The 23,732-nt window shown below is 37.0% G+C and overlaps 1 long non-coding RNA gene across 1 annotated transcript in view; it reads right to left on the bottom strand.

Moving 5' to 3' along the window:
- Window positions 1-3,571: 3,571 nt before the first annotated feature.
- The window catches only part of LOC134732749 (uncharacterized), a 121,612-nt gene continuing 101,451 nt past the window's right edge, over window positions 3,572-23,732 (bottom strand). The window contains exons 2-3 of the long non-coding RNA XR_010116231.1: window positions 20,368-20,475; window positions 3,572-3,694 (exon numbers count right to left, since the gene is read on the bottom strand). This is a non-coding gene — a long non-coding RNA (uncharacterized lncRNA). The remainder of the gene's footprint in view (window positions 3,695-20,367; window positions 20,476-23,732) is intronic.

Below are 23,732 nucleotides of genomic sequence, written 5' to 3'. Positions count from 1 at the left end.
TACCAGCTAAAGTGGCACTGCCAAGCAACAATAGTCAATGCATAGTTTATAGTTTTCTGAACCCAATAGCTTTGAAATGGTATAATTTTGACTATTATTTTTTAATTTGGAAGGCTTTTATCTCAAAATTTGTATATAAAATAAGACATTAACATTTTATATTATAGCACTTCAAATTTACATAATTCACATTCATATATATGTAAACGAAGTTGCATTTATGGTCTAAATCACTCTTATAATTACTTTTTAATCATCATTGCCCCAGCCACATTTAAACTTTTCACATCCTCAACAGTGGGGCTATATTAGTAGCTTATAGTCATATAGTATTTAAGATTTGCAAAACATTTTCTCCTATTTTGTTTCATTTGAGCATTATAACCACAATGTTCAGTAGGTAGGAAAGTTAAAATAAATTCTCATTTGAACAAATTGAGGCTCATCAGGCCTCATTTCAGCAAGTCATGGAGCCAGAATACAAACTCAGAGTTCCTGATTTTAACTTTGGAGAACTTCTTTACCAAAAATGAAAGACATCAGGAGAGGAGGTACGTAATTAACTGGCAGGTAAACAACCAGTAACTGCTATGATGATTTGAAAAGGCACTGGAAAGTATAGTGGTCAGGAAGGTTTTATAAAAACAAAACAAAACAACTGATGTCTGAGACATTTTGAGGGAATTGAGCAGGATCACTGAAGGGCACAACTTGGCTCAAAAGATCGGTACATGCCAGAGCAAGGGTGAGAGACCAACAAAGAGTGAGAGAAATAGAAAATAATAGTCTTTCAAAGAAGACTATCATTGACAGAGCTTCAGTGGGCTCACAGATGGAGCCACAACACAGTCATAACACATGGCCCAGATAGCAGCTGGGCCATAGGAGCCACAATGCGTTTCAGACCTGGACAGTGAGGAGGCCTATGTGTGGCATGAAAGCCTGTGTTACGGAATGAGAAATCCAGTGCTGGCCCAAAGATTGTTCAGCCTACTTAAATATCCTTTTGGGTAAGGCAAGCCACTCATCCTCTGGGAACTTCAGCTGACATGTCTGGAACATGACTGTCGCCTTGCCTGGTTCACAGGAAACTGGATGAGTAAATAAGAAAGCATTCTATGGAAGGATTCTGTGGACTCTAAACTACTTTAGAAATACCAGGGGGCACCTATGTAGAATAAAACAGAATGCTAGCTAATGAAGGAGCCCTGTGTGATGGCAGGCTGCTATAGGTACTTAGGAAAGAACAAATAACAAAACCCCTTGTTTCCCCATATTCCTGATACTTGCTGGTATATTTTTTGCAGTTATGAAAGTACTACATGGTCACTGTGAAAGTCATTCAAACAGCCTGGGAATTAAGGAAGTAGAAATGAAATTTACCCTTCTCCTCCTATCCCATTCCCCCAGAAAAAACACTGTCACCAGTCTGGTGTACATTCTCCTGTAGGCCAAACATCTTCAGCAGCATAATGACAGGAAGGGGACAAAGTACTGATGCCCATCCTCAGTTCTATCGGAGGAATAAGACACACTCTCTACCCTGACCTTGGCCCTGGGCTGTGCAGTGTAATGCAAGTGTTAATGCTGACTAGAATCGCACCAAATGCCTTGCATGTATCTCAGCTGCTTTACTCAGACAGAACTGGAAGTCTTCACTATCTGGACACCACCTTCCCTCTCTGACAAAGAAGATGAATGGTTTGCTATCTCCAGTCTGATTAGTGACCGTTTTAGCCAGCCTGTGGGATGTGGCCCTTTTTCCTCACCAGCACAGGCATGTCAGAGCCGGAGGAGCCTTGGCCAGCTCGAGGCTGCTGCCTTGTAAATCAAGCCAGTGCAATTCCATGAAGAGAGCAGGACTTCCCAGAGTGAAAGTGGACTCACTCTGCCAGGGGTGCTCTCAACTCCTGATTTATAAATCACTTCCTGGAAAACCAGGTGCAAAATCCAGGTTTGTAAATCAAGTCTTTATTTAGGATTTATTGGCATGATTTTAAAATCTGTTTCAGGACTTGTAAATCTGTATTAGGATTTGTAAACCCATTTAAGGATATGGAAATTAATTTTTGGACTTATAAAACACTAAAAACCAGTTGGCTACAACTACCATTAAAAAGAAGAGAGACTTATAAATCAAAAGCAGGCTGCTAAAATATATGGGCAGGTTCTATAAATTAAACCCTGAGTTTTTAACTTCAAGAGAGTTTAGATTTATAAATCCAACTTGTGAATCATCCAAAAAGTACAAGATTTCTATTCTAATTTGAAATATTACAGGGCAGTATCACTGTTGATGCCCTGTTGATTAGTTGAATATTTCAAAATAATGGTAATAATATATTCAGATTAGAAGGACTTAATTTATGGAACCAATAGGTGTTCTCTGAAAAACCGATGGAATGGGTGTCTATGCTTCTATCTGGGCTGCACTGAGAGAGCTGAGAAAGTCTGAGACCATAGACTAGGTGTAGTGGTTGAGTTAATATGTCATCTTGACTGTGCTAAGGGATGCCCAAATAGCTGGGAAAATATTATTTCCGAGTGTGTCTGTGAGGTGTTGCATTTGAATCAGTAGACTGAGTGAAGAAGATCACCCTCACCAATGTGGGCAGGTGTCATTCAATTCGTTGAGGGCCCAAATAGAACAAAAATGTCAAGGAAGGGCAAATTCTCTCTCTTCTTGAGCTGGGCCATCCATCTTATCCTACCTTGGACATTGGAGCTTCAGGTTCTCAGGACTTCAGACTCTGAGACTTATACCAGTACCTCCTTCCTCAACTTCACCCTACCCTATCCCTCACCCCTGGTTCTCAGGCCTTCAAACCGGGAATGAATTACACCACCAGATTTCCTCTGTCTCCAGCTTGCAGACAGCGTATCGTGGTGCTCCTCAGCCTCCATAGTCATGTGAGCCGATTTCCAGAATGAATTCTTTCTCTCTCTCTCTCTCTCTCTTTCTCTCTCTCTTTCTCCTCTCTCTCTTGAGAGGGGTGCCAGGGGTGCTCTCAACTCCTGATTTATAAATCATTTCTCATGAGAGAGAGAGGAGAGAGAGAGATATATATTATGTCAGTGCAAAAGTAATTGCAATTTTTGCCATTACCGTTAATACTATTTGGTTCTTTTTCTCTGGAGAACCCTGACTGATGCAACGGGCATAGCATGGCAAGAAAATCCCTATATTAATTCTGAAATTCCAGGTCACTTTGGCTGTGATCTGGAGTCCTTAATAAATGTTCAGTCTCCACAGTGCAAGCCAACCTCAACATTTTATCTATTAGATCTCATTCAATGTTATACTTCCTGAGTAAAAATATGGCCCAAATAGGCTGGTCACAGTCACCAAAATTGTTCCTATAGAGAAGTGGTTCTCGAACAGGGAAATTTTGCCTCCCAGGGAAGATTTGGCAATGTCTGGTGAAGTTTTTGGGTGTCATAATGGAGAAATGCTGCTGGTGTCTAGTGGGTAGAGGCCGGGGATGCCACTAAACATCCTACAATGCACGGAGCAGCTGCTCATGACAAAGAAGATCTGGCCGAAATGACAATAGTGTTGAAGTTGAGAAACCTTACCATTAAAGAATATTTAGCACAAGCCAGTATAGGATGAACCCATCAGGACTCCCCCATCTCTGATTCTGATGATTCTACCATTCAGGACAACCCAGGAGCCTTTCTCTATTTAGTTAATCTGAAAGGAAAATATGTTCAAAATTCATAATGCAGTAAATATGAGAGATCATATTACAAATACATTTTGCTACCACACGTGTGCTCTATATTTGATCAACAGGTCTTTTGTAGAAACTGAAGTTATAGCATTTAGTGAAATTATACTATTTGACGAGACAGACTCCTTCATTTTATTTGAAAACAAGTGTATGAGTTAGGAAGGGAATATAAAGCAAGAATTCTTTCTAGCTTTGTTCGACAGTTTTATAAAGCAACCCCATGTAGTGAACTCCTAGGGAGCCTGAGACCCTTTTGATTATATGGTGTTTGGAATAAAATAAAACAAATCCCATGTTCTTTTATTCTGACCTGAAAACGATTTCTAAATGATCACCTTGGGTGTTCTTTCCCTCTACTTATTGCTATGTTCTTCCATTTGAATTACTGCTGAGCATCACCTCAGAAGCCAGCTGAATATTGGCCGATTGTAAGAAGGCAGTCTCATATCGAGATTATAGTAGCTCTCCCCAGACTTGCTCTATTTGTGGGCCGAGCCATTATAAGAACCCTAAAGATAAAGACAGGACTCAACATTCAAATGGTGCATTTGAAGCACACAGTGAAGTATATTGTGTAAATGCAAATGAACAGAAATATGGCGTTGTAAGAGCTCAGCCACTTGTGCAATTAGGAAGGAAATCAGGCTTGTAGAGTGCAGCATCCAGCTGAGCACTCAATTATGCACATGAAAAAAAAGTTTAAAGAAACTTGGTGTGGTGATTTGGGTCTTTGGAGAGTTGAAATCCAAAATATCTGAGATGCAACCGGTATATAAATAACTGTAATCATGCCCCCCACCTTCTACCCTCTGCACACATTTCCCCATTGGCCTACAAGAATGCATATTATTCCCCTGACTTAGACAATGTTTTATTCCATTTTAAAAACCATAGCTCTAACTCAGTAACTTCCAAACTCATTTTCCTTGCCATAGGGTCCAAAAGTATCAAGGTATATGAGGCCAGCAAGGTGGGGGGGGAGGTCTCGCATCAGGTCATTTGCATTGTTCATAGGAGCTTAATATATAAACACAGATTTTAAAGGATCAGGAAAATACTGAATGTCTTGCAATTTCATCATTATATAGGAGATGGCACTAAGCAAACATAAAATTTGATAGAAGCAGTGGTCTCATTTTATATTGTTATATTATTCATTATCTAATAGGCAAATGCATAAGAAAAGGATAAAGGACATGTTAAGGCTGACCTATGAAACAATTCAAAATAATAGATATTTGTTATCAGATAACACATTCCTTCTCTTACTATTCCCAGCTTCTGCCCAATAAGCTTCCTTCTGCTGCCTAGAATGTCCCATATGAACCAGTACTCCCCTAAAAGTATATAGACCATTTCCATGATACTTTTAAAACTCTTTTCTGTCCAACCACAGCTGCTAGAATTTTTAGGTATAGCCTTCAGATCTCAATTCACCCAGCAAATAATCATTCAGCCAATATTCATTGTGAAAATAGGCCTTCTTTGATTCTGTTAGATGATGGGATACAAAGATGAATAAGTCACCATCTAATAGCAAGGCATTCACATTTTAATGAAATAAACAGACATTGCTAGGTTTCAATGCTGCCTCCCCAAATCATGCTGAAATTTATTTGCCATTCTAACAGTATTGAGGGGTATTTATTGGGACTTTTAAGAGATGATTAGGTCATGAATGGATTGGGTTAGTTATCAAGAGAGTGGCCCCCCTTTTATCTCTGCCTCATGTACTTGCTTGCACTTCCATTTTCCACCATGAGACAATGCAGCAACAAGACCCTCACCAGAGTCTAGTACCATGCTCTTCGGCTTCCCAGTTTCCAGAACTATAAGCCAAATAAACTTCTTTTCTTTATAAATTCGCTAGTCTGTGGTATTCTGTATATCAGCAGAAAACAGACTAAGATGAATCGGTAATGAATAGTCACAACACAACCTATCCCATGTGCTGAAATAAAGACACTTAAATATATATAGGAACACAGAAGAAGGTGGTAAAATCTTTAAAAGGTTACAGTGCTTAAACACATTCTTTATTTTATGTTATGTTTATTTTTATTTTTATTTATTTATTTATTTATTTATTTATTTTGAGACAGAGTCTTGCTCTGTCACCCAAGCTGCAGCTTGGCTCACTGCAACCTCTGCTTCCCAGGTTCAAGCAATTCTCATGCCTCAGCCTCCTGAGTAGCTGGGATTACAGGCATTCGTCACCACACCCAGCTAATTTTTGTATTTTTTTAGTAGAGACAGGATTTTGGCATGCTGGCCAGCCTGGTCTCAAACTCCTGGCCACAAATGATCCATCTGCCTCAGCCTCCCAAAGTGCTGGGATTATAGGCGCGAGCCACCATGGCCAGCCTTAAGCTAATTCTTAAAAGATGAATAGAGTCTAAGAGGAAGCCAAGCAGAGAAGCGGTAGGAAGAACATTAAAATAAGGAAGCAGCAGAGTCAGACATGGTTTCATAAGGAGGTCAATATTCAGAGTATTCAAAATAATTTGGCATAGCTAGAGCAATGGTTTTCAACCAGGAGGAGAAACAGAAGTAGAGTGATGATTTTATCTCAGCGAGGAGAAGGTGGTGTCTGAATCACCCGGGGAGACTTAGAAAACTACATACGCTGTGTTGGTCAATTTTATGTATCAACTTACGTAAACCATGGTGCCCAGATATTTGGTCAAACGTTATTCTGGATGTTTCTGGGAGAGTTTGGGGATGAAATTAACATTTATGGTGGATTTCAAGTAAAGCCAATCACCCTCCCTAATGCGGGTGGGCCTCATCCAATCAGTTGAAGGCCTAAATAGAAAAGACTGACATCCCCCAAGCAAGAAGAATTCTGCCACAGACTGCCTTCAGACTTCATCTGCAACACTGGCTCTGCCCCGGGTCTTTGCTTGCTGTCCCACCCTGCAGATCTTGGACTTGCTGGTCTCCATAGTCTCATGAGGCAATTCTTTAAACGAAATCTCTCTCTCTGTCTACACACATACTATTGGTTCCTTTTATCTGGAGGACCCTGACTAATGCATGTGCCTAATTAAAAACTCACAAAAACGGGGGTCTGGGGTGCATGTGAAGAACTTTGAGAAATAAGATTGGAGAGAAAGGCTGGTGGAAATAGGACAACTAGATAATCAAATATTTAAATACTGCCAAGCCATTAGTAAGATGTTTTTTGCCTTGTGTATTCTTCTCTCTTCCCTTAAAATGCATACCCAGAGAAATACTTTATGCTTTGCATTGGTTTGGCAAGTGAATATCAACCTTATAATTGCATTTTCTCATGATACTTCATGCAATAGCTGAGGTAGTACAAAAGAAACAGAAGAGAAACTAGGGATCTGGAGAGTCTGATATAGTTTGGCTGTGTCCCACCCAAAATCTCATCTTGAATTGTAACCCCCATAATCCCCACATGTCAAGGGCAGGACCAGGTGGAGGTAATTGGATCATGGGAGGGGGTTTCCCCTGTGCTGTTCTAGTGATAGTGAGTCTCAGGAGATCTGATGGTTTTATAAACATCTAGCATTTCGCCTGCTTGTACTCACTCTGTCCTGCCACTCTGTGAAGAAGGTGCCTACTTCCCCTTTGCCTTCTGCTATGATTATAAGTTTCCTGAGACTTCCCCAGCAATATGGACCTGGGAATCAATTAAACCTCTTTCCTTTATAAATTACCCAGTCTCTGGTATTTCTTCATAGCAGCGTGAGAACAGACTAATACAGAGTCCATAAACCATATTGCTAATTTCCAGATAATTCAATATTGATTTTATTGAGCTATTCTTGTCATCAAGACTTATTTGCTTTATGAATAGTCAGACACAGAGAACTTAAGAAAACATCATTAAATCATGTCCAACTAGACTAGCTAAATTTAGCACTGAAGTGTGGCTTTTAGGGAATGATCTCAGGGATATGTTATATGTATATATATATATATACAATATTTTCTCATGTTTCTTTTAAAAAATCTCACTTCTTCATATAAACTTATTTCCAGTTTCTCTCAGGAGCTGGAAAAACATCTTGATAACTACCCAAATCTTTCCTGTAAAGTCTTTCTGGTCTTACTCATGTCAAAACCAATAGGAAAGTCAATTTACGTGGAAACAATTCATGTCAGAAATGCAAAGGGGAGAAGACTGAGAGATGCCTGCTCTCAGATTTTTCAGAGCAATAACTCTTTAGATCAGAGGCGTGTAAATTGTGTTAGTCTTCCCAGGCACCCTATGAGAAGGCTGGAGGGCTTTCCTTGGTGAATGTTGCCTAAATGTTTCATGTCTGCTCAACAGAAATTTCAGTTTATGAGGGAGGAAAATTATAAATTGAAACCTGCTCTTTTTGTAAAACTCTGGTCATAATGTTCGGTGAAGTGATAAATGAATAGGTTTTACAGGCAAACTACAGTAATTAGGTCATTCCTCATTTCTTTATTGGAGGCAGACCCAGATGTTTAATCATCATTATGCAATAATTTGATTTTAGCAATGCACTACTATTGGAAATATTATACATTTACTTTACCTCCCTCACTTTTAAAGGTGGTGCTAAAAGGAAAAGCAAAAAATCTTTAAATCATGTCTGAAGTTTAAAGAGAAATAGGACCCTAATTTTAAATGTCAAATAGTTTAGTACCTTTTACTGATTTTCATAGTAACACTATATGATATGCTAATAATATTGTAGAAAATGTCAAAAACACATAAAATATAAGAAAAAATTAATATAACGACCCATGATTCCACTTTCCAAGAAAACCACCATTGTTAATATTCTGGTGAATTTCCTTTCAGCCTTTTTTCTTTAAGAATTTCATTTTAAAAATAATATTCACAAAATAACAAGATTAAGGCTAGTATCAGACACACAGAGGCATTCCAAAGAAGGCAGCAACGAAATATGATTATTTTAAAAGGCAATCTTGGAAAACTTAGAAAGCGTTTTCATACTAATCACTGACCAGGGATGGCCACAATAGAGAATTAAGTTTTTCTTCTTGTCTTTGTGCCTGAAATCAACTAGGGGAAATGAATAAACACAAATTAAGAACTTTGAAGGAATAAATATCTTCAAAGAGCTTGAATCTGTAATTTCCCCAAAGAACAGATTTATGATCTAAGCCCATTCTTTTCAACTTAATGCATCGACTCTTCCATAGGCTGGTAAAAAGCAGTTCAGTAACCGCATCTTCCATCCTCGGTGATAAGACCTCCTGCAATAGGATCAATAAGACCTGCTTTCATAGAACTTTTTTTCTTATCCCATAACCTCAAAAATCATTTTGTGCCACAATGATCACTACAGGGAGGAAAATAAAGAGATGTTGAATCTATCAAAGTTTTTCATAGCAAGGCTGGTTTATTTCAAACCATCACAGCATGGTGGTTAACAGCTCTGGAACAGCCAAAGGATGGAAGCAGAAGTAAAAAAGAAACTCAAAGATCCTCATCTTTCTTTACAGGAACCTTCAAAGTTAAAGGAGAATAAGATTCATATTCCAGGCATTTACTACCCAATTTGGCAATGGGAATTTCAAACCAGGTTTATTTTTTAAATTTCACTCTTCAGTACAAGGGAAATTTCTAAAATAAGCTGGAATTCAGCATTAATATGGGAATTGTTAATAAGTGGGATAAAAAGAAAGTTCCAAGCCCAATTAAGTTTGGGAAGCGATAAACAAATACATTTATTTTTGCAGTGTTTCTCAGGGTTGTAACTATGCCATTTACACTGTGAATCTCCCAGAGAGAACTTAGTAGATAGTATTCCCCACATTTATATTTTCATTTTTCCCCTGCTCTGAAGTTCCACAGAACTCATTTTGAGCAATAATTGTTTTGTATGTTTCTGACCACCCAAATAGAGTAGGTCTGAGTTCCACAGTCTATTTCTTATATTTCTTACAAAGGTCATTCTTATAAATACAAAGTCACATTTATAAATGACTTAATTGGCGTGAAAGCTTGCAGCACGGCATTTGGGGAAATCTCTCTGAACATGGAATCAGTAGTGTAGGGTCAATGACCACTGTATCACTTTTTAGGTCTATGACCTTGGACAGATTATTTAACCTTTATGAATCTTGGTTTCTCCTCTGTGAAATGGAAGCAAAAGTTTTGCCTATCTCACAGGATTGTTGTGAAGATCAAAAAAAGCTACTCAGAAAACAGAGACTAAAGAAAACTGTGGGGAGTTATTGTAATTGTGACTAGAGCCTGCTTTAACACTAAAACACATTGTCTTTGCTAGATGTTTTCAAATAAGTTATTTTAAAAAGGCTCTGCATCTTGTCCAGCAATTCCTTTTCTATTTTAATGCCTCACAGTGCTGTTTTATCCTAAAATTGTTTTCTGTGTCTTGACTACGAGATTGATGGTATTACGTTAAGGTAGAGAAGATCATAAGTAGAGTTGAAGTTATCTTATAGAAAGTGTGTTCATTGATGCAGATGTACATATTAGAAGATAGAAGACTCTTACCTATGCTACATTTCTGCTAGAATGATATTTATATACACGCTTTAATTAAGTAGCAATTTGGGTCAAAATAGTCAAACCATCTAACATGTTAAAACAGTGCAAGAGTCTTTATTACTGAGATAAGTAGATAACAATGATTATCAAAAAGAAATACTCCCCCAAAAGCTAAGAGGCAAATCAAGAGAGATCAGAAGTAGAAAGTGTGAAGCAAGGTGATAAATCTACTCTCTCCAAATAAATAATGTCTAATTCCAAAATAGCTTTATTGAGTTTTAAATATAAGGCCAAGAATTCAAGGCCTGTATTTTTCCCAATTCTGTTTGCAACTAGAGGAAAAGTTTTATCAGAATGAATTTTGAGGCAAAACTATATTTGAATATTTTTGCTTAAGTTGTCATTTAACCACATGGTTTCTACAAACTGTAGATCTTGCTCCGCATTAAGTCAGTCTTCAAATCTCCCTTTCAAAATATCCTTAACTGAAAGGCAAGTGTACTTACTTACCCTGGGAACCTGGAGGCCCACCTCTGCCAAAGCAGTCCAGCATAAATGTGAAATTTCTTTAAAGTCCTATGTTTTGTTTATCTTAAAATGCAGGGAAGTTGTTCAGTATATTCATAATGCATTTGTGCCTATTTGAATACAAAAGCACATTTCTTATCATTAAGGAAATGAGATGCTCCAGGAAGGTGTGCAGTGTGTATATGGTATGCCTTGCAGGACTACCTGGCATGCACTGAGTGTGAGGATCCCAGTAAGTCATTGGAATATCATCCAAGCTCAGCCCTTCAATTTTAGCAATCATATTAAGCCCTTTCTTCCATGTTATCCAAAGACATACTACAAAGATAAAAAATATATCTGCTTCTTTAAGAAACAGAATATCTGAAATTCACATCTGGGTTCTTGTCATGCAATAATAAAAGAATTTTTTTAAATGGATGAAGAGCTATAGTGGTGAGACTATAGCATTACTTCATGCTCCAAGCAGAGTACACGAATTTAATGAAGCTAATGCTTCTATGTTGAACTGAGAAAATTTCTTCTTAATGGTTTTTTTCTTATTGTAGCTTAAATTTATGTCAAGGAATCTTACATTTCCCTAAGGAAACATGTTCAAGGTTTTTGCCTTCAAATTTCATTGATATACAAACCCTCCTAAGTCCTATCATGGGAATGCAAGCATTGTGCCTTGCCTTTCAAGAAAAAAAAAAAAAAAATCTTTGTACTATTTGCTCAAATCTAAAACTGTTTGACATAAGATGCTTAGCCCAACAGTATCTGAATATGGTGTATTAAATGCTATTTATAAAAAGTAAAGCTATGCTAATGTGCCTATCTGCCCCCTACTGCTTAACAGTATTAAAGATGAAAGCCAATTGTTTTGTAAACTGAAGAGGCTGTAATGGTTTCTTGGGAAGTGCTCCCTGTCAGCATTCCAGATAAGATTGCTATTAAGTTTTTTTGCTGCTAGGATGGCTGGTTTGGGTCATTATACACTTAAATTGAGTTGCTGTCATTGTTATATAATGAAACAAAAGAGCCTTTGGCCTATACTAATGTGGTGTACCTTTTAAGAATGGGTAGCACTACCTGATTTATAAAAAAAATGGGTCTGGCTGGGAGTGGTGGCTCACACCTGTAATCCCAGCACTTTGGGAGGCTGAGGTGGGTGGATCACCTGAGGTCGGGAGTTCAAGACCAGCCTGGCCAACATGGTGAAACACTGTTTCTACTAAAAATACAAAAATTTGCCGGTTTTGATGGTGGGCCCCTGTAATCCCAGCTACTCAGGAGGTTGAGGCAGAAGAATCGCTTGAACCCGGGAGGTGGAGGTTGCAGCCTGGGGGAAATAGCAAGACTTCATCTCAAAAAAAAAAAAAGTCTGTTTGCATTCTCTTACCAAGCTCCTACGTGTTTCAAAGTAATTTAGATGAAATGCTCAAAGAATTTTCAGGTATATCAAAGACAAATAGCTGAGTTTTGCATTAACCTGCTTTCAATAATCATTGAAATCTAATGAGTGATTATAGGCTGTAGCAGATTCATGGTTCTTTTTTCCTCTCATAATTTAATTATGTCTCGCTCTGTAGTGGGGATAGTCAAGAACCTGGATTTTTCATAATCCTATAAATTACTTGTTCAGATTAAAGACTTGTCATCCTGATCTCTTCATTCTAAGCATGTTATTTGAGAATCCTCTTACTGACTTGAGGAAGCTATACATTATTTTAATTTTTAAGTGGGCCAAAAAGTCACAAAAGAAGATGAAGGATGACATCACATTTCTTAGGTTTAAAGTCTTTTTCCTTTCTAATAAAAACTGAAAATTCCAACTAACCTTTCCCTCACGAAAAATCATTTCCTCCTCCCTTTTCCAAGTTTGTGCCATCTTAGCACACTAAGTATGGAGAAGGAGGCTAGTGACACTTAAAATATTTATTTATAACTATTACCTATGTTTTCAAAGTGTTTTCTCTTTCTCCTCAAGTTTTTAAAGTATACACATACTGAAATTCCCTTTTCTTATATTACATGTCAATCCAGGAGAAATATAATAATTTTCTTAATATTTTAAAATTAGAAACAAAAAAAAAACTGAACTGAATTTAAGAACTCAACAGATCAACAGATTTGGTGGCAATGCGGATCTTTGCCATCTCCAATTCATGGCAATGTGAATTGCTTTGTTAAAACTCTAAGTCAGCAATATTTAAATTCAAACTTGCATGGCCAATTTTTTTTCATTTATAGTATTCTCTAAAATTTGAAACACTCATGTATTTTGAATTGATCCAATAGCTCAAGAATACCTGAAATTCTAATCATTATCCCTTTTCTGAGTTTTTTAACACTTCACATACCCTGTTCTTCTCTGGGAGAAATATGTTTTCCTCTCCAGTGCATCTTTATCTTCATCTGTCTGCTTCAGACAGCAGAGAAAGGACACTCAAATGCTTAGAAAGAGTTTGCTTTATTATGTGACTCTATTGAGTCTGAAAATGTTGCAATCACAAATAGCCCTCTGAAGATGCTTGTATACTTAAACAGACACGTGACTTTTCCTAGCAATGGAAAGCAATTTACGGCTTTTTCTATTGCTTCCGAAGTCCTTTAGAAAATAGTACTTCCAAGAATAATGTTATAGCACACAATCAAAGAAGACATATCTTTAAGGATTAACTGGCTCTCCAGTCTCTTGTAACCGTGTCAACTAATGTTGGTCAATAGCAAAAATGCCAGTCCTGTTGGCAGCACACCACATCAAGTGAATGGGGCATCTGGTTGCAGTATGGTGCTGGAGAGTGAGCATCAGTGGTGCAAAAATCACCTTTGGTACCTCATTCAGGTCTGCTCTGGGACCCCGTGATGTTTCACATTTTTATCAGAATAATTCCTATGCAGAATTAAGAAAACCTGCAAAAACCAGGCATCTGCATTTTAGAGATTCTTTTCCACCCTATGTCCCAAGTTATACCTGTATGATCTAGGTTCCAAGGTAAACTATTTAGGTTTAGTGCTAAGATCTGTGTCATAAGTTGGCATCATGGCATTGAAATTAGCAGCCAACTGGAGTTTTATGTGTGAGGTAGCCGCTCTTCTATAGCCAGTATCAAGACTATGAAAACGTAGGACTGACTCCCATACACAATTTTATTTCATTTATTTATCAACAAACCCAATTTGTACTAAATATTTGGAAAGAAAGTTGTACCAACATGGCTTCTGCCTTCAGGTAAGATATTAATGATGCATTATTTATGAAATCAATGTAAAATTACGTTAATCATAAAATACTTATAGAACAAGATAAGAACCTGTACTAGAATAATAATAACATATCACATACTTATATAGTGTTTACCGTTCTAATAATTTTATGTATATTAATTCATTTAATGCTCACAACAAACCTCTAGGGTAAGTTCTGTTATTATTTGCATTTCCCACGTGGAGAAACTGAGACCCAGAAATGAATAAGTTCTCTCAGTTAGTGGTAGTAAATGAGATTCAAACTCCAGCAGTCCATCCCCAGAGTCTGTGTTCTCAAACTCTCTGCTCTAAGTAGATTGAAATTGATAAGGAAGAGGTAGAAGGTAAGATGAGACAGGAAAGCAGGGAAAGAGGGTGAGACTGAGGTCACAAGCCTGGTTGGAGTGAAGTTCCTAAAGGGGAACAATAAGAGATGACTTTAAATGGGTATAGGGCTGCCAGCCATTGGAGGATTCTGAATGCCCTATTGAGTCTTTTGATCAGAATGTCATTATGGATTTTGGGCATGTAAATAATGTAATTTAAGAAAATAAATTCTAGCAAGATAAGTTCTCATAGGGAGAAGCTACTTTGAATATAATCAAAGATACAAACACCTTATAAAACAATTTGGCATTACCTTGTGATGCAACATTTACACACTCAATGACTTAGTTTTTCCACCTATAGTATCAATTTTTTTTTTTTTTTTTTTTTGAGACGGAATCTCGCTCTTTTGCCCAGGCCAGACTGCACTGGTGCTATCTCGGCTCACTGCAAGCTCCACCTCCTGGGTTCACACCATTCTCCTGCCTCAGCCTCCCTATAGTATCAATCCTAAAGAAATCCTTACACACAAGTATCGGCAAGTGTGTAGAACAATATTTGTTCATGATAGTAAAATGCTAATGATAAAATTAAATAATTTTCAACCAGAGAATGAAAAGATAAATTACAGCACATTGACACAATGAAATAGTATACAGTAGTGAAAAATAAATGAACTGCAGCTACACTCAACAACATAGATGAATTTTAGTAGCATGATGTTGATAAGGCAAAACTAGAAGGCTTCATTGCCACATGAGCATTTTATAACATCCTGGAACAAGTAAAACAAATATATATTATTTAGACTATATGTAGGATAAAAACTATTTTAAAAAATAAAACAAGAGAAAGATAAATACAAAATTGAACTCAGTAATTATGTCTGGTGCAGATACCAGGTCTTGGAATAGAGAAAGAACATGTAGGCAGATGTAAGTTATTTTCAGTGGTCTATCCCTTAAGTGGTGGTTCATAAATGTTTTGATTTTATTAATAAACAAATGTCTAAAAAAAAAAAGAAAAACATTCAGAATGATCCAGATAAAAAGGAAAGGAAATCCGAGTAGACAGAAGAAGAGAGGGAAGGAAAGAAAACCAGCAAAGGTGGCTTCAGTGTAATGGTGACTATGGAAAAGGATGTCCTGGAAATATCTCTTCAGCTTCTGGAATCTTCTGGTTCCAAGGTCAGTTGTCTGTCTACCCTTCCAAAATTGGTCTTCTCTAATAATCTAAGTTCTGTGATCAAATCTTACTCATTTTTATATTGTTCAAACATCTAACTTGGAATTTTTATGTCCTAAAAAATTGTAAGGAGAATGAATACAAGTGAGAGAAAAAGACACCTACATGGCCAAACCATGCAGATGGGCCTCAGAAATCACTGTCTCCTGACACAGAAGTTTCTTTGGCAATGTCCCTGGCTTTCTCCTTCTGCTAGAACACATCTAGTAATGAGGAAATCACTGTTTTGAAATACCTTGTTCCACTGTCAAACAGAATGGCTAGAAATGTCTTCTTTATGTGAATCCCAAATTGATGATAATAAGTAGTACTTCTCCGTAAGACAATGAAAATCAGTCTACTCCCTTTCCCAGGAAACCACCTTTCAAATATTGAAGAAATATAGTAAATCTTTGTAATTTGACTTTTTTTTTTTTCCAAGATAAGCCTTCCTAATCTTTATAACATGATTTCCAGGCCCTATCCTTTTTGGCACCTTCTCTCCCAGTGCTCTCCAGAACAATCAAATTAAAGCACAGTCTCCACAGTCCCCAGAAATGACTCAGTTTTTCCAGATGAGACCTGACCAGTACAGAGTAAAGAGGACTTAACACAACTTTTCTTTAATCTGAAGCCAATGCTTTTAAATTTGCTGTGTGGAAAGAGGTTGACTTTAAATCTAAGAAGCAAAGAACTGGAGTTGAAGGGTTAAACACAAGCAAACTTTCCTTTTCTCAGATGGATTATTTCATGGATATCATAAAAATAACATGTGATCTGCAAAACTGTTTAGAGTCTATCAAATGCTTTCATGGACATTATCACATCTAGTGTTTGCAGCACTTTCACAGTCAGGTGTTAGTACCCCCATTTTCCAGTTGGGAAAACCAAAATCATGGAACAAGCAAGAGTGGAAGCCAGAGCTAGGACTCATGTGTTCTCACCCTATAGTCTAGCACTCTTTCCACAGAAGAAAGCTGCCTTGAATAATCAAATAGTCATTAAAAGGTTGGGCTCCTTCTAAACAACAAACTAGGAAACAAATTTTGCAACAGAGACCTAAATACGTTATTGACTTTGAAATCAATAAGAAAAAGACAGGCAATCCAATAGAACAATGGACAATGAATTCAACTGCCAGATTCACAGAAAAAGAAACACCAGTAGCCAATAAACATGTTTTAAGATGCTCCATTTGATTCATAGTTTTAGAATGCAAATTAAAACAACAGTAGGCTATTATTTTTCACTAACCAAATTGACAAATTTAAGAAAAATAATTATAATACACAGTGCTAGTGAGAGTAGGAATAACAGAAACTCTTACTGAATGAAAGAATAAATTGATTCTTAATTTATTAGGAATTAATATTCTGTGAAACAGAATTTATTAAGAATTAATATTCTGTGAAACAGAATTTATTAAGAATTAATATTCTGTGAAACAGAATTTATTAAGAATTAATATTCTGTGAAACAGAATTTATTAAGAATTAATATTCTGTGAAACACAATTTATTAATTCACAGAAAGTGAAAGTGAACTCTACTACAAATTTTTGAGTGGCTGCTATGGTTTGAATGTATCCCCCAAAAGTTCACATTTTGGAAACTTAATTGCCAATGTAACAGTTAAAATGTGGGGCCTTTAAGAAGTAATTAGGTCCTGAGGGCAGAGCCCTCTTAAATGGATTAATGGTCTTATCACAGGGAGTGAGTTCTCATAAGAGCAACTGTCATAAAAGGGAGCTCTGTTCACTCTTGCAGTCTGTCTCCCATACTCGCTTCTGCCTTCCCTTCCACCATGAGATCTTCAACAGATGTTCTTGGACTTCTCAGTCTCCAAAACCATGAGCCAATTAAATTTCTATTCTTTATAAATTACTAAGCCTGTAGTATTCTGTTATAGCAGGAGAAAACAAACTAAGAGAGTGGAAATTTGTCAGTATCTATTTAAATTTGAATACGTTTATCCTTTGGCACAGTAATTCCACTCTTAAAATGTGTCCCTAAGGTACATGAGTGTGCAAAAATATCTGTCCAAGGATGTTTATTGTTGCATTGCTTACATTACCCAATAAATGGATACATTCTACACGTCTGTCATTAAAAGATTATTAAATAAAACACAGTACATCCACACAATGGAGCACTGTGTCACTACTAAAAAGATGAAGAATGTCCATTTTTAGTCTACAGAAATAGGTCCATGTAATATAAAGTGAATAAAGCAAATTGCAGAACAGAATATAATACAATTTCACTTGTGAAAGAATACACATGTATGAGGTCACTTTGTATATCTATTCATACTATATCAATTATATACATATATACACACACATACATTTATGAAAACAAAACATCCAGAAGGACACAATACATAATGTAATGTCTAGAACATTACAAAAAGTGGTATACAACAGTTTTCTTTTAAAACAGAAGTCCATCAGTTCTATTACTTTTTATTTACTAAGCAATTACTTTGCATCAGGCATTACACTAAGCAGTTCATACACTTTACTTTGAATAATCCATACATTAAAACACATGTGAGTTAAGTGTTAATATCCATCCTTACAATGAAAGTATGACCCAAACCTGCCAATGTTATCGTCCATTGCCTCCACCAAGCTATAGGGGATGCACACATTTAGCCACCTGATGGTAAGAGAAATCAAAATAACAACAATTCCAATTTTAGAGGACTCCAAGAGGCATGAAGTTTTCAAGCTCACAACCAATGGAATAGGAGAGCTGGGCATTAAAATTATTTCATCTTTGCCATTGAAGCCAAAAATTGACTATATTTCTAATGTCTAGGAAGTGTCGGATATTTTAGGTTATGGTTCACCATTTTTAAAAGGTCCTGGGCATCCTGAAGAGGTTTTCTCTGAAAATAAAAGTTTCCTACAGGATTAATTTCTCTTTCCATCAACCACCATCTAGAAAATATTCAGGAGACTTTAGATTCTGAAATGCAGTCAGGGCAAAAATTATATATATCAATTGAATGATTGATTAAACCTATTATAGGCAATGAGATCACTTTGAAAAAAGCACCAGGAGAGAGAGTGGACACGTGGGAGAATGCTTGAAATCATGTGTCTCACCTATTCATGTGTCTTTTTGAAAAATGGAAGGGATAGACCGCCATGTGAAAGCGCTCTTCAATATTTAGAGGATGTCAATTAAAGGAGAGTTAAATTTCCTTTCTTCCTTTCCGAAAAAAAAATTTTAAAAAAAAGAACTACAACCAATAGAAACCAGATAAAGATTTTCAGTTCAATATATGAATAACTTCTTAATAAAATTTTCCAAATGGAATGGACTATTTCAAGAAAAAGTGAATTCCTCATCTTTTAAAATTTAAACACAGTCAGGATGACCAGTTGGTAGAATGCTACAACAGACTTTTATGAATTGAACAGTTCCTCAAATTTGATGACCTTTGTATGTTCTTGCACATATTTTAGCTCAACTTATATTCTCTTCTATATCTTGTTTTGTTATTCAAATATAGCAAAGCATGGGTGAATCTGTGCATATAGTTGTCTAAACATTAAAAATAGAGAAATAAAAGTTGACATTTACTGACTACTTATTTCAGGCACTATTCAGAGTGCTTATGCATTAACTCACTTAACCACACAAAAAAAGAATCAGTTTCTAATATGATCTCCATTATACACATGAGGGAACTGACATAAAAAGAAGTTAAGGAACTTGGCCAAGGTAACATAACTACCAAGTAGAGAAATCAGGATTCAGCTTTAGTCTGTCAGGGCACTAAACGAAAGCATAAGGCTCTGTTAAAGCAAAAAGCCTATATTCTCAACTATATGTTGATGACTAGGAATGATATTTTCTAACTTAAAACAATGGAATATTTCACCAATCAGAGGTCTACATAGAATACATATTCTTTTAAAAAGTGCATCATAAAGATGAATCATATGAAACTTAAAATTATCCACATAGATGCAGAATTCAAATTCAATCTCATTTTCCAAATTTCTAAGAACATTCGCACAGCCCTACATAAATAGAACAATTTTCACTCTCGAGCTTAGAAGTGCAGTCTCTGCCATATTTAGTTTGGGGGTGAAAAGGGCAAGGGCATGGGACTGAGCTGCAGGAGGTCTGGTTGTGGTCTCAGTCCTGCCACCAGCGCACTCAGATGTTGGGTGAGCCACTTGGCTACTCTTTAAATAAAACCATAGGGCTCTGTTAAAGAAAAAAATCATTCAATCATACTTGCTAAAGCACAGTAAGGAAAACTTTATTCAGGACCATCACAATAGGCATAGAGACCACTGCAACAAGGTCTTGCAGTTGGGAAGGAAGACTGGGCTCAACTCAGAATACAGCATTGACAAGTGGGAATTCATAGGCAAGAAGCAGTATGTGGATCACTGGATGGAAAATTACCAAGAGGAAACCTCCTGGGTAAGGGGGATTCTGGTAAAAACCAACCTCACAGGACTCTTGCTAAAGACAGGTCAGTGTGATCAGACATCTCCTGAGGAATGGTGGAGGATGAGGAAACTGATCAGATGTCAACAATGATCAGATATCAAGGATGAAGGATCTTGTTACACTGACTTAGCAGGATTCTTTGCTAAAACTGGATTTTACAAAGAAGTACACAAATGGGCATAGAAGAAGATGTGGAAGCTTGACCAAAATTAAACCAACCAAGGAATCTTTGTCAGCTCCAGGAGTTCTATTTAATCCCAAAAGATCCCATAAAACATTTAACTGAGAATTGTGTAATATGTATTTACGGCTTTTGTTTTTCTTACACAGGACCTTCATATTTATTGCAATGCAGTATTACCTTCTTCGGAGCTGGTCAGAAATATGTAGAACCCCTTCCTCATGATTCATCCATCTCTCGTGATCCCTCAAAATTTTCCCTGGAGATCTTAGCTAGAAAATGTCTATCCTATAAGAAGAGAGATTAATTCACAGAGGTGGTTATATTAACAAGGAATAACATGCTGCATAGCCAGTGAAAACACTTGAAGTTAAAAGGAAGAAGTAACTAATCGACTATATAATCTCACAAATATATATAAAATACCCTACATTGCCAAAATTTTACTCAGCCCATCAAACAGACATTATTTCTCACAAGTGTTTTTGTCTTTCAAACAAATCCCATTTCCCATTTCCCATTTTTTTGACACACAAGCATTTTCTATAACTGTGATACTGTAAAATATATATCTGTTCTTCATCCTCATTTCCTGACACACAGTTCTAAAATACTTGGAATCTCTGGAGTGATAAGAGTGTCTTTTGTATGCTAATGAGATGGCTGGTGGCTGACAGCCCCTCTGTAGCTTCAGGGGAACTGGTCACCTGAAAGACCAGGATTATGGGGTTTGGGAATTTCAGCCTCACTCCCTAACCTCCAGGGAAAGGAGAGGGGCTGCATGTTAAATTGATCATCACTGCCCAATGATTTAATCAATCTCACCTACATAAAGAATCTTCCATAAAAACCCCTCCAAAAAAGGACTAGGTGCAGAGGGCTTCCAGAAAGGCGAATAAGAACACATCCATGTGTTCGAAGGGTAGTGCACCCCACACCACAAGGCCAGAAGCTCCTGCACTCAGGACCCTTCCGTACTCTGCCCTATGTATCTTTTCATCTGGCTGTTCGTTTGTATTCTGTTAAATATCCTTTACAATAAACCAGTCAATACAAGCGTTTCCCTGAGCTGTGTGAGCTGCTGTAGCAAATTAAGCCAACCCAAGGAGACGGTCATGGAAACCCCAATTTATAGCAAGTCAGTTAGAAGTTCTAGAAGCCTGGACTTGTGACTGGTGTCTAAGGTAAAGAGCAGGCTTGTGGGACTGAGCTTTCAACCTGTGGAAACTGATGCTACCACCAGGTAGATAGTGTCAGTACTGAATTACAGGACACCCAGCTGATGTCCACTGTGGGACTGATCACGTTTGGTGTATGGATCACTCCCCCACATCTGGGCACAGAAGCCTTCTTGTTATAATAGTAGGAGAAACAGACAGTTTGGGATTTTTCAACTCAATAACTGACACACTGACAATTCACCAAATCAGACCACACTAACCACCCCCAACCAAAAAAAAAAAAAACAAGGCAAAAGCAAAATGTATTAACATTTCTTATAAATGTTTTATAACAAGTTTTTTACACAAATTCTTTGAAACAGCTCACAAGATTACTTATACTAAAATGTAAATAAAGGAAATCAAATCAAGACCTGGAAAAATGTAAATTAAGATAGAACATCAAGACCAAAAGAAAAGTTAGATTTGCATGTACATTGTATGCTATTACTAAAATTGAGCTAGGCCAGGGTCAGTGGCTCATGTCTTATGAGTGGAAGGCCAAGCACTTCGGAAAGCCAAGGTGCATGGATCACTCGAGGTCAGGAGTTCGAGACCAGCCTGGACAACATGGTGAAATCCCGTCTCTACTAAAAATACAAAAATTAGCCAGGCATGCTGGTGGGCACCTGTAATCCCAGCTACTTGAGAGGTTGAGGCAGGAGGATCACTTGAACCCAGGAGGCAGAGGTTGCAATCAGCAGAGATCACTCCACTGCATTCCAGCCTGGGCAAGAGAGCAAGACTTTCAATAAAATAAAATAAATAAAATAAAATAATAAAATAAAATAAAATAGAGCTAAAATTTTGCCTCCAAGCATTGGAGCAACTTCTAAAGACTGAAACAGCAAAATCAAATATATGAATTCTTTTTGTCATATAAAAAGAAGAATTCAAAGAAGTTCACAGAGAAGTTTTTCACAGGCCTTAAACCAATAAGGAATATAGAGGACAATGTTTTTGTTTGTATCCCTACCATATATGCATTAATGAGTTTTACAAGATTTTTTTCCCTTTGCATGGTAACCCGAGGGAAGAATGCCAAACCATAACTTGGTGAAAATAATTTTGCAGAGCATGAGGATATAGAAGGGAGAAAAGATTGAAATTGTCTCCCTTGTCTTACACCTATGCTAATTATTTTAGTGGATTCAAAAAGCCTTTTTAACTGCAGTCACCATGCTGTACAATAGATCTCCAGAACTTATTCATCTTATAACTGAAAGTTTGCACCCTTTGACCAACATCTCTCCACTCAGCAAGCCCTGTATGGCTACTTACAGCAAGAAAATCCACTGAGGCAATAACCTGACACAAATCCTTATAAACCAAGCAATGCACAGAAGTCTTTGGGAGAATAAGCTCTAAGTTCTCCAAAATGTGATGATGTGGGATCCCACCCTCTTTCCCAGAACAACTGTCAAAACTTCCATGAAGGTAGAGCTAACTTGGACATATGTAATTTTACCCAGGTTGACCATTTACTTCATTTCCACATTGTTTCTCTCGTTATGATGTTCACTGATGGGAACAGGGTGTTCATGGCTATACAGAACAGTCTCAGGTGGATTTTGATTTATTTGGCTGATTCCAACTTGTCTTACTCTTGTGATCTCCAGAATATGAATGTTTCTCTTTGAAATCTTGTCTTACTGAATGGTTGGTGCTCTTCTAAAATCATTGTCTTATGTTTAATTTTCATGTACTAAACCTTATCTATGTCTCTTCTCCAGTATGGTAGATTTTCTTTCTTATAAATTTACTCAACATTTTCCAGTCTTTTATATGTCTTTCTAAATATTTTATCTTCCTACAAAATAAAGTCCACTTATGTATTTTCATAACTTTATTCTCTACTGATATTTCCCACTTGACTCAAAAATAATAATGAATAATTTTTTTTTTCAAAGTTTACTCTATTTTGGTCCACTGTTTGTGGCTGTTAATTTGATTTTTACTTAAACTTGAGTGTAAGATGTTTGTAATCTAGATTAATATACAACATTGGTACACCTCCCTTCAGTTTCCCTAGGAAACAGGCTATGTCCTCCAACTCTATATAGAAATTAAATATTTATTATAATGTTTGTATCTGGATCACCCTTTTAAGAGATTTCATCCTTAGTGATGATTTCTGTAGACAAGGACCCACACAGGCACTGTACTTGCCAGTGCCGAGAAGATATCTGGACATGGGCCCACTAGCAACATTCCCAGGGTACTTTAAGAACTCCTCATTTTCTGACCAGGCACAGTGGCTCACACCTGTAATCCCAGCACTTTGGGAGGCCGAGGTGAGTGGATCACTTGAGGCCAGGAGTTCGA

The sequence above is a fragment of the Symphalangus syndactylus genome, chromosome 2 (assembly GCF_028878055.3).
Source record: "Symphalangus syndactylus isolate Jambi chromosome 2, NHGRI_mSymSyn1-v2.1_pri, whole genome shotgun sequence".
Taxonomy (NCBI): Eukaryota; Metazoa; Chordata; class Mammalia; order Primates; family Hylobatidae; genus Symphalangus; species Symphalangus syndactylus.
Note: the sequence above shows the minus strand (reverse complement) of the source record. Positions and strands in the feature narration are given on the sequence as shown.